At 40.3% G+C, this 11,274-nt stretch overlaps 1 long non-coding RNA gene across 1 annotated transcript; it reads right to left on the bottom strand.

The window, feature by feature from the left end:
• Positions 1 to 5,953: 5,953 nt before the first annotated feature.
• Positions 5,954 to 9,760, bottom strand: LOC143842622 (uncharacterized). Its single transcript, XR_013233229.1, has 3 exons — positions 8,969 to 9,760; positions 8,007 to 8,053; positions 5,954 to 6,041 (listed from the first exon to the last, which is right to left on the bottom strand). It is a non-coding gene; the product is annotated as an uncharacterized LOC143842622 (long non-coding RNA).
• Between the last annotated feature and the right edge of the window lie 1,514 nt (positions 9,761 to 11,274).

Raw genomic sequence — 11,274 nt, 5'->3', positions numbered from 1 at the left:
GAACTGCGCCATCATGCTGGAGAACATGCCTAATCATTCCCCAGTGAGTCCTGGGTTGCCACAGCCAGCACTCAAGCACCACATAGTTGCACGCAGCATCATCAGGTAAACCTTGCTTAGTATTATGAGCGCGATCTATGATGGTGTCAAACATGTGAGATTACCCATTCTCTCAGCTTTGAACAATAACGGGGATAGGCTGACACCATCAACATGCGCCTTACAGTGCTTAGAAGCACTCATTTGGCAAAGCCAAAGCTATCATTTGCATGAGTCTTGTGTGACTATAACTGAACAGTCACTAGTTAATGTGAAGGGGGAAATGTGCCTTTTAACTTGCAGAGCACAGACCAGGCGTTGTATATCAATGGTTCATGCTACCGACTCATGGGAAAGCATCAAGCTTTGAGGGACTGCACTGCTTCCATTGCCACACTATCTGTAAGCAACGTAAGTGGCATGGGATGGTTGGTGATGTTGTCAGTCTGGATGGCAGCTTCTGGTGGAATTTATTGAATTACCAATGTAAAAAAAAATGATGCTTTGACTTTTCCAATATCCTTGCAACAGAAGCACATTTCCTAGTGGGCTTAGGGTGGTTAACTACAAGATATAAAACCATTATAGGTTTGTTTTTAGATCAAGACTTGTTCAACAGAACCTTGGTTATAGATTCTAAGTGATATTTCTGTTTGGCAAATTAACCAAGTTGATGTGGAGACTTCTGAAGCTGAAGCGGTAGCAAAGCACTTGAGCTAGCTAACTGACTGCTGGCTGAGGATGTTTTATACTACTCTTATATTGTTCTTCCACAATAATGCTTTATGACTATATCAATCTTATGCTTACAGAATGAGTGGGCAATTGTGTGGCAAAGGAAGGAATGAACTTTCTTTGCCACATTGTTGCCCACTCATTCTGTTTGGAGAGAGCCTCCTGTAGCTCTTCACAGTCCACCTGGTTTTTGGACAATTATGCTGTCAAACCAGAGCCCCCAAATGATTTTCAAATTACGGTTGTACAATGCTTTGAAATTTTAGGTGCTTCAAAAATACAATAGGATTGACGATGAAGACCAAGCTCTTATTGGTACAATGACAGCAAGTGTACCCACTTCTCTTCCTTGGTCCTAAACAGACAGCCTATTTGAAAATCCATACTGTTATTTTATTCCCTTTGTTGGATTCCTTTTTCCTAAACCCAAATGAAAAAGTCAGCTCTTTCTTCAGAACCATCACTTAGACCAAATCACAATGAAGCTGAGGTGGCTGGCATGTGGAATCAGTTCTAGGAAGTAGCCTTGGGCTCAGGAACTGGTCTTCAAAATAAAGGACACTTCAGTAAACCTCACTGTTCTCAGAATAAAAGGCAAAACTTCCCCTTTCGTCTTGGCCTTCTCCCTGGGTACAAATGCATCTAGTGCTGAACAAGTTGTACATATTATTCAGATTACATATTGTTCTGGCTGGGAAGAAAAGATAATTTAAAGGGAAAATATGTTATTACTTGTATCCCTGTTTATAGATACTCATGCGGTGAAACCCATAGCAATCTCTATGTAAAATGGAATGTTAAAAATATGCAGGTTTTAATTACACCAATGTATTTACAGGAATTCTTTGTATTCCTGTCTTTATTATGTGAGTCTGTATATAAGGCACAGTTGCTATGCTACTTAATACCACCAGTTTGGGTTTAAACTATAAGGATTATCACAGAGCTTTGGAATTCTGGGAATAAACAGATCTACTTTTCCAAGGGGACGGAGAAAGGGAGAGAGAAAGAAAGAGAGAGAGAGAGAAAGAGGAAGAGAGAGGTGAGGGGAAGGAGGGGTTGGAGAGAGAAAGAGAGAGAGCAGGGAGGAGGGAAAATGAAAGGATATTATTTTTTTGTATCTGTCATTTCCCTGCTATCTCCCATATGACTTCTTAATCCATCAGAATGCTGGGAAGATAATGTTTTGGGCGAAATAACATGAGAGAGAGGATAGACTCCCAAGGACCAATATCTTTATTGCTCGGAGGATAAACGGATTATGTCAGCCATTTTCTGTTGCTGACAGCTTTTCTTATTAACCGATTTTATTTTTTAATCTTCCGGGGAAGAAATATGGTTTTATGTCACAATAAAACGCCGGTCACATCTAATTCTGCCCTCAAACAAACAGATTTCTGAAAGCCTTGCAGAGAAATTTGAAATAACTTTAAAGAGGGTTTTTTTGGATAAAGTCTTTATCCAGAGGCTTGTTCAACTGCAGTGTAAAAGGTTTAGAGTGGGGGGGGGGGTGGAGGGAAAAGTGAGAGTGAGAGAGAGAGAGAGAGAGAGAGAGAGAGAGAGAGAGAGAGAGAGAAGTCCCTCTCAGTTGTTTTTCCCCGTTGATCCCCATTAAAAGAAACTCTTCATTGTGATGTACTCAAGGAAATACAGCTCAGACGAAAGAGTCATATGAATGTTAACAAATATGGCTATTTGTGTGGCTTATGCTCTCCGCTGGGCTTAGAGATGTTGTGTGTGACACCCAAAGAATGAAGGAAGCAATCATTAGAATCCCAGCAACCTGCTTAACCGCCTTCTTTCAAACTCCCTGTTTGATCTGACACTTCCCCCCCTTCAATTTTGCTGGGATTACTGTGGAAGATGCTAATAAAGTATTGCATACATTGTGAAGGCAGAGAGATAAGAAAGTCTCTTTGGATGAAACTTTGAAGTTTGCAAGCAATCCAGATGTATACTTGTTGCTCACCCATTTCCCACTATGAATTTAAAAGATCTTAATATTTTATTTCTGATGTAGCTTCTTTCCAAACCCCACAATAGAACCTCTTGTTCTCCGGTCCTCTCAGGAGCTCCACGAGTCACCACTAAGCTAATCATATACACATTCTGGAAGATGTTGCTGTTGACTAGGCCTCATTTACAAGGAGCTGCTCAAGTGTAAGACCCAAATTTGCTTCGGTTCCACAATATAGGATGCTACCTTGCCTTTTATGCTGATAAATTTTATATACGGGCATGTTGAAATGTGAGTGATGGAACGCTTTTTCTACAATGAAATGAAGACTTTTCTTACCTTGCCTATTCCAGTGCAGCACAGTTTGCAATCAGAAAATTCTTCTTGAATAACACTTCCAGATGTTGAAAATGTTGTCAAACTATTATTTTATAAAACAGTTGTTATCTGGAGAAACACTGGTTGCATGGTTCTAGCTGGAACCGGATGTACAAATCAGAATCACCACACTGAGGATGCACTCTAAAAACCATATATGAGCATATAAACACATAATCCTACCAAATATTCTTCGCCCTGTTAGTTTGAAAAGTAAGTCACTTGGTGAATGTTTCAACCAAAGTAAATTATATCCAATATGCCCTGATTTCAATAGGATACTGACACTGCAACCCTAAGCAGAGTTAACCCTTATAAGTCCCTTGATATCAATAAGGGTATAATTCTGCTTATGACTGAAGAAGAGTTATTTCTTATATGCTGGTTTTCTCTACCCGAAGGCATCTCAAAGTGGCTTACAAATTGCCTTCCCTTTCCTCTCCCCACAACAGGCACCCTGTGAGGTAGGTGGGGTTATGAGAGCCCTGATATTACTGCCCAGTCAGAACAGCTTTATTGGTGCTGTGGCAAACCCAAGGTCACCCAGCTGACTGCATGTGGGGGAGTGTGTAATCAAACCTGGCTTGCCAGACGAGAACTTGGGCTCCTAACCACTGCACCAAGTTGGCTCTATAAAGGCATAATCCAGCAGGAAGCTGTCTTACCACAGTCCCATGGATATGAATGGGAACTGCATTCTTTCTTATTGAAATTAATGGGATTATAAGAGACTTCATTTCAGCTGAATTTCTCCCTTGACATTTCAAGATGAAACATTTAGGATCAGGACTTAGTTGCAGCTTACTTATTCTTGCAAAAAGAGAAAGAAAACAAATCAATGAAAGTTATTTTAATAACTCATTATAGTCATATAAATAACAAAATATTTGATAACTACAGCAAATATGATGCATCCATAAGAAGATACATGTTTGGTTTATCTATGAGGACATCTGCATATGTATGTATACCCTTAAACCATCCTGGATTTTGCAAGTATTGCACAAAATTCTGCTGGTCCACAATAAACACACATGGGAGGCCATTTCTACAAGAAACAAGGTAGACAGAAGTTAGACCCACAGCTCAAAAAGAGCTTGAAAATATTTTGAATGTTTAATGGAGAAATGTACTCAATAAATGGGGAAAGGTACCTAATAAAGCAGAAAGCTTATTAGTAGGTAGGTGCTCCCATATGCCCCTTGAAACAAGGGATTGTCATGTTTAATTTACTGGTAAATTTAGTTGTGAGTGGGGATGTCTTTAGTATGTATAATTTTTGGAAATTTTGAAGTCATGGAGAAAAACTGCTCCCCCAGTATTTTACATGGGGAAATTTTGAGGGAAACTGAAATATATGCAGTACTTACTTTCTTACCAAACCTAAACTTATTTTACTGGTAGAACAACATTGTTGTTGTTAGGTGCGAAGTTGTGTCCGACCCATCGCGACCCCATGGACAATAATCCTCCAGGCCTTCTTGTCCTCTACCATTCTTCAAAGTCCATTTAAGTTTGCACCAACTGCTTCAGTGACTCCATCCAGCCACCTCATTCTCTGTCATCCATGACAACATAAAATACATTATTTATAACATAGTATATTAAAGTATACTATTTGGTATATTTAAGAAATTTAAAAGATAAATATCTTAGTTCTCTACAAACAAATTGCAAATACCCATTATTTGAGAAAGAGGGAGATGAAAACTGCTGTTGTATGCTACCTCAGCACCTGTATCTTAGGCCTGGATCCTGTACTTTCTTCTGCTTGTACTCTTCTTTGTTCATTGCAGAGGAGATCTTCTGCCTCAGCTCCACATTCCTCTGACAGTTCTGCTAATAAAAACCCCAATATCTTTCAAGGAGTTGAAGTAGAGGACCTATTTTCACAATGGAAAAAGAGATCTACAAACAGAAAAAGTATATAGAAACCAAGGCCCTTATTTTTGTGGTCTGAGAAGTAGGATAAATGTGGTACAAGTTAAAAACAAAATAAATAAATAAAAATTAAAAAGATATATTTTTGGATAGAACCAATTTCATTCACTCATAATAGGCCTAGAAACATATCTGGATATTTATCTATCTATCTATCTATCTATCTATCTATCTATCTATCTATCTATCTATCTATCTATCTATCTATCTATCTATCTATCTATCTATCTATCTATCTATCTATCTATCATACTTATATACTGCCTTCCCCGGAGGCTCAGGGCGGTTTACATCATAACAGAGAGCAATACATAAAACAGTCTGTAAAACATGTATAACTGATAACTAATAATTGTAACCAAATAACAGCACAATATAACAGTATAACAATATAGTAATACGAACAGGTCCAGGGCTTATTGATGGGATTCTGAGGGAGGGGTGGGGGGGGGAGCAGGGGCCCTTTGGTCGCTGTTGATTACGTCTGGTCTCGGCCAAATGCCTGGTGGAGGGCTGCAGGCCCTGCGGAACTGTTTAAGCTCCGTCAGGGCCCTGATCTCCTCTGGGAGTTCATTCCACCAGGTAGGGGCCAGAACAGAGAATGTTCTTGCCCTGGTCGAGACCAGGCGGACTTCTTTAGGGCCAGGGATCCTTAGGTGATTGGTGGCAGTAGAACGCAGAGCTCTTTTGGGGGCATAGGCGGGGAGGCGGTCCCTCAGGTACACTGGGCCCTGACAAGTTTAATATCAAGTTAACTTTAACAGGATCAAAAATATCTAACTAAATATTAATTGTGAATAATATCAATCATACTTAAATAGTATGCATATATTACACACAATATTTACCATTATCAACTGTTGTATTTTAAAAAATAATCTTTATACTGCCCTCACCTGGATGGCCCATTCATGCTAAACACTCCAAAGGACCTCTATTTTCCTTGGTCTAGAAAGGAATTGAGGGAGCGGCAATCCTGCAACACTTCCATCTGAAAATCATTGCATCCAATTAATAATTTATGTATTATTATATTTATATACCGCCCTCCCCTGAGGCTCAGGGCAGTTTACATGGAACTGGAGAGAAAAAAAACAGTACAATAACATGATAAGTTGAATAATAGTGATACAGTCATAACAGGAGAACAATAACATAATGGAACAAACATGGTGAGAATGACCATTTTAACTGTGGCATACTGACAGCCCTGTGGGATGGACGTGTCAGTGGTGGTTTTCATTGGGGAGGGTGCTCAGGGGCCAATGGGAAGTGATTGAATTCAGGTCGACTTTAACCAAAAGCCTGGCAGAAGAGCTCCCTTTTGCAGGCCCTGTGGAACTGTTTAAGTGCTTCATCCACCTTTGACATATGTCAGTTTGCCCCACCCCAATACTTCTTTTCCAGCTTATAACTATGTAGAATGGTGATCTATTCCAGTTTTTGGATCAAAGACACAGCTTTGGGGACTCAGAAATACATTGCAAATTTACCAGTTGCAGGGAACAATCAGGGACCATGTAATGAATCTGATGACGCCACAACACTGTATAGCCAAGTCTAGACCTACAGGCATTGTTGAGCCAAATGAAAACAGAGTGAGATCAGTTCTTCTTGGATAGTCTCATGAGCTGCCCTAGCCAAGGTGGAAGAAGAGGTCAAACAAACCCTCTTATCAGTGATGATGCTCAAATACTGACTAACTTTGTTCATTTGGAAAAGGAATAGGATCCATGTCATAGTTTCTTGCAATGTTTTTTGTACTAACCATTTTCCTTTCACTGCATTCCATATTTGTTAACTTCTTCTGTATTATAGTATGCCATGCCTCAGATTTTAAGGCTATCCATGGCCTGGGCCCAGCATATCTGAGGGACTGCCTCTATGCCCATGTCCCTCAAAGTGCACTCCACTCTGTAAATTCCAACTGGTTGGTGGTCCCTGGCCCTAGGAAGTATGTTAGGCCTCAACCAGGGACAGTACATTTTCAGTCCTGGCCCCTACTTGATAGAATGAGTTCCTGGAGAAGACCCAAAGCTGGCACAGTTCCACAGTTCCACATCTGTGGCCCTCCCCTACAAAACACCCCCATTGACACCCAGTCTGGAGTTCTATGGGTAGTGGAATGTCTGGACACTTGTTAATGCTGCCAATTTGTTAGGTTTGTTTTATTTGTCTTATGTAATATTGATGTATGGTATGTCTTTAAAGGTAAAGGTAAAGGTATCCCCTGTGCAAGCACTGGGTCATGTCTGACCCTTGGGGTGACGCCCTCTAGCGTTTTCATGGCAGTCTCAATACAGGGTGTTTTGCCAGTGCCTTCCCCAGTCATTACCATTTACCCCCCCAGCAAGCAAGCTGGGTACTCATTTTACCAACCTCAGAAGGATGGAAGGCTGAGTCAACCTTGAGCCGGCTGCTGGGATCGAACTCCCAGCCTCATGGGCAGACAACTTCAGACAGCATTTCTGCTGCCTTACCACTCTGCGCCACAAGAGGCTCTTGAGCGGTATGTCTTTAATCCACTGTTAATTTTAACCCATTTTGTACACCACCCTGAGATTATCGGGAGGGTGGCATAAAAATGTAATTAATAATAATAGTAAAAACCAGGTGCCCCACTGAAATGTGAGGAACATAAAGCTCCGCAGCACCGGACCACCAACAGCCCAGTGTGGCTGCCACTGTGCAAAATCGGCCTGTGTGAGACATCACAAGGAAAAAGCAGTTATCACTGTATTTGTGAAAAATGTTTCTTTGACAGAACAGTAATATGAAGACTCAGGACTTACTGATCTTCTATAAAGTCTACTTTGCTCAGAAGCTCATATCTTTCTTTAAACAACAAACTAAGGAAACAACTGGGAACCTTCCATATAGATATGGAAAGTCTATTGCTTTATGTTTGTAGACAGCCAAGGACACATTTCATTTTGTACATTTGTTTTATACATACAGCAGTGCCGGTGTGCCCAGTAGTTAAGATCTTCTTGTGGAACTCTTCTGTGGAGGTAGAATGTGTAACAACAACCAATAAGGTCCTCATGGTGGTGACAGCATCCCTCTAAAACTCCCAGACTCCTTCTGCTATCCAATCTACTTCAGCTGCCAAAAAACCATGTATTTTTGCCCAAACTTTTTACTGTTGTTTTTATTTTACCTCTTTGTTTTCATATTATTAGATATTATAGCGAATTTTATCTTTTACATTTTGTATTTATTTCTTTAGGTTTCAGGGTTTCTTTAATTTTTTTCCCTTTTACTGTATCATGAACCTTCTAGATTCAGAGTTGTGGGATATATGTATTTAAACAAAAATCAATAAATTCTAGTCAACTGCAAGAGCAACTGACAGAGTTGCTATCAGTAATTTAAAAGGTATGAACCTCAGGGGGCTCACAGAGTGAATCAGGTGATATGGTGTTTCTTCATAGCACTATATGTCCTTGCATAAAACACAAGGCAATAACAGTACAATCCTAACCACACAGGATGGTCACTACATCTGAGACTGGAGTAACAGAAATACATCAGTGTATCCTGAAGATACACCAGCACATGTGGAGATAGTGCCATCCTCATCATTGCATTAATATAACTCTCAAGTTTATCATAAAATTGGGCAGCATAATGGGAATTTCTTGCAAGCCAGGTGTTGCTTAGTCAGCTTTCTAAGTCTCTTCTGTCTGTAATGCCCCATAACAGTGGTACAACTGTATAACACCAAAGCCTTTTAAATATAGCATGGAAGCCAATGCATGTGAAAAAAAAACAACCATTGTTCTCTCTTCCCACCCTGCCATTTAAGCACTGGCACAACTTAGGATACAAACAAAGTGTGTTGCCAACCGCAGCCTTCCTAAGCTTTATATAAACACCAGCAAGGTCATCCATAGTTCAAATGTCAGAGCACGTGACCTGGGGTTGTCTCTTGAATCTCCCATCAAGCATAGTTGGAACACACACGGTCAGTGGAACCCTTCAGGAAGGAAAAAAATGAGAGGTCACTAGGCACAAGCAAGGCAGAAAAGTTCTTAAACTTCTCTCCTCAGAATCCTTAGCAGTACTCCATCTCCAGACACTGACCACAAAAAGAGACTCTATGTTCCCAACTAGGGATGCAGGGGGGGGGGGGGAGAATCCCTGTCTCAAACTGGGACTGATGTAACTGTGTCTTCCTGCCTTCCACATGGACCTACTCTGTATATTACCTCAACAATCTGGCCTCCCAATTGCTAGCAATATGTATAGTGCAGAATTGAGGGGAAGACATGCTGGCACCACATCACTGTGCTATCAGCTTGATACCCTGCAGCTGCAATTCCCTTCTTTCTACTCCAGGCTGTGTTATTGCTGATTTTGCAAAATCAGAGTCCCATGGAGCAGCCCAACAGACAGGGCAGGCACAAGTCCATTGAAACTCTCTACAGGAGATAGGTAAGTGGCTACGTCATGTCTGCCTAGAGGGAGAACCTCCCCAACTTTACATTCAGCCCTTGATTTCCACTTTAAAAGAATCCACATGTTGAATAGACCATTTCTTCAGAGCTGCACAATTGTGACTGCGATTGTATATCATTGCTGCACCAGGACCTATCCTAGCATTCTAGGGATTTGGGATGCTGAGTATCTTGCAATCCTAATCAGGCACCAAAAGCCAGTGGTGGCCTCTGGCCTCAGGCCCTCTAGAAAAAGCCTCTTTATGGCAGGAGTATGTCCTGCCATCAATGCTGATGCAAAAGGAAATATGAAGGGGAAAGCCCAACTGTACCCATTCTACCATCACTGTAAACACAGAAAATAAATTAATATTTCTGTTCCAATGTGGAAAAGAAAAATCAATAGGGAAAGAAATATTATTTTTAATCTTCTAAGTGATTTTTTTTAACAAACAAGGAGGGGAAAAATGGAAAAAACAAGAAAAAAAGACTTGCCTCTGTCCTTTTAACCTTTATTTATTATCACTCAGTCCACATCAACCCATGACTGTGTGATAATTTGGGATTTCATTTTAATTTCAGTGTATCATATAATTTAACACAGCTTTTCACAATTTTTTTTCACTGTAAACTTTAAAAATCTCTTTAAAGGAAATGCATCAAGGAGAAAGCCCCCATAGCCCTTCTGTTGCAGTTACTTAATTTATAACATGAAAAGGGTTTGTGCTAAAATATGATAAAAATAAAATCAACCCACTTCAAAAAGGGAATATTCTGTAATAAAGTGTTTAAATTTGAAGGGGGGGTGCTTCTGTGCTGCTCTGAGAATTTGCCTGTGCCATGTGTGAGCACAAGTTGTTTTAGAGACCATTGTCTTGATCCTGCAAACCCAACCCACACGTACTCACAGACTATTGAGCCCTGATCAGTGTACTGCTTTTGGCTGCACAAACAGGGGTTCTGTACTAACAAAAGGTAACTGTGTTTTTTATTTTGTGGGTTTGAAATTGTACTAGTTAATTGCAACTTGTAGCCTGCCTTCAGCCACAAGGAAATGTGGGATGTAAATATTTTAATAAATCAAAATAAATCTGGAAGTAGAGAAAGTGGGATCTGCATCTTTAATCCAGGGGTCAAACATGCATTACTTCTCCACTGTTGATCAAAAAACAGCAAAAATTCCCAGAGAAAAGGATGGGGCTTAATACAGGTATTTCTTAACACATAACTGGTATTATTGGAACATGAACTCTTGGTTTAGTGATGGGAAAGAGAGACACGTATAGCATTGGGCACACAATTCATCATTCATGTCTCTGACTGATTAGGGCCTGTCTACAAGTTGTTTAGAATCTACAAGTTGTTTAGAAATATTTAGCTTAACAGAGCAGATATGTTTGTGGGATATCTCTGCTTGGCCACACTGGCTGGGGTGGCCAGCTGACAGGCACTGTTTGCTAACAGGAGAGAAGGGGTGGGCAGGCAGCAGATTGTTCTCACTAGATGCCCCATATGTGATCCCAGCAGTTGCTGTAAAACCATGATGCTTCATCTGACATCCTATGCATGAAATGTTGGCTCAGAATAAATTCTTATTAATCTCCAACAAATTTAATGCTAAGCATGGTAATTTTTATATTGCAGGGAACAAAAAATCTGAGAAATCTGTGTTCATCTCAGGAACTATTTATTCAAAACAAATCTGGAAATTCTAGGCAAAACATACATGGGTGCAAACTGCAGTTTCAGCAAGTGGCTGGCAAGCAATGTGCATCATGTGAGCTC

The sequence above is a fragment of the Paroedura picta genome, chromosome 8 (assembly GCF_049243985.1).
Source record: "Paroedura picta isolate Pp20150507F chromosome 8, Ppicta_v3.0, whole genome shotgun sequence".
NCBI lineage: Eukaryota > Metazoa > Chordata > Lepidosauria > Squamata > Gekkonidae > Paroedura > Paroedura picta.
Note: the sequence above shows the minus strand (reverse complement) of the source record. Positions and strands in the feature narration are given on the sequence as shown.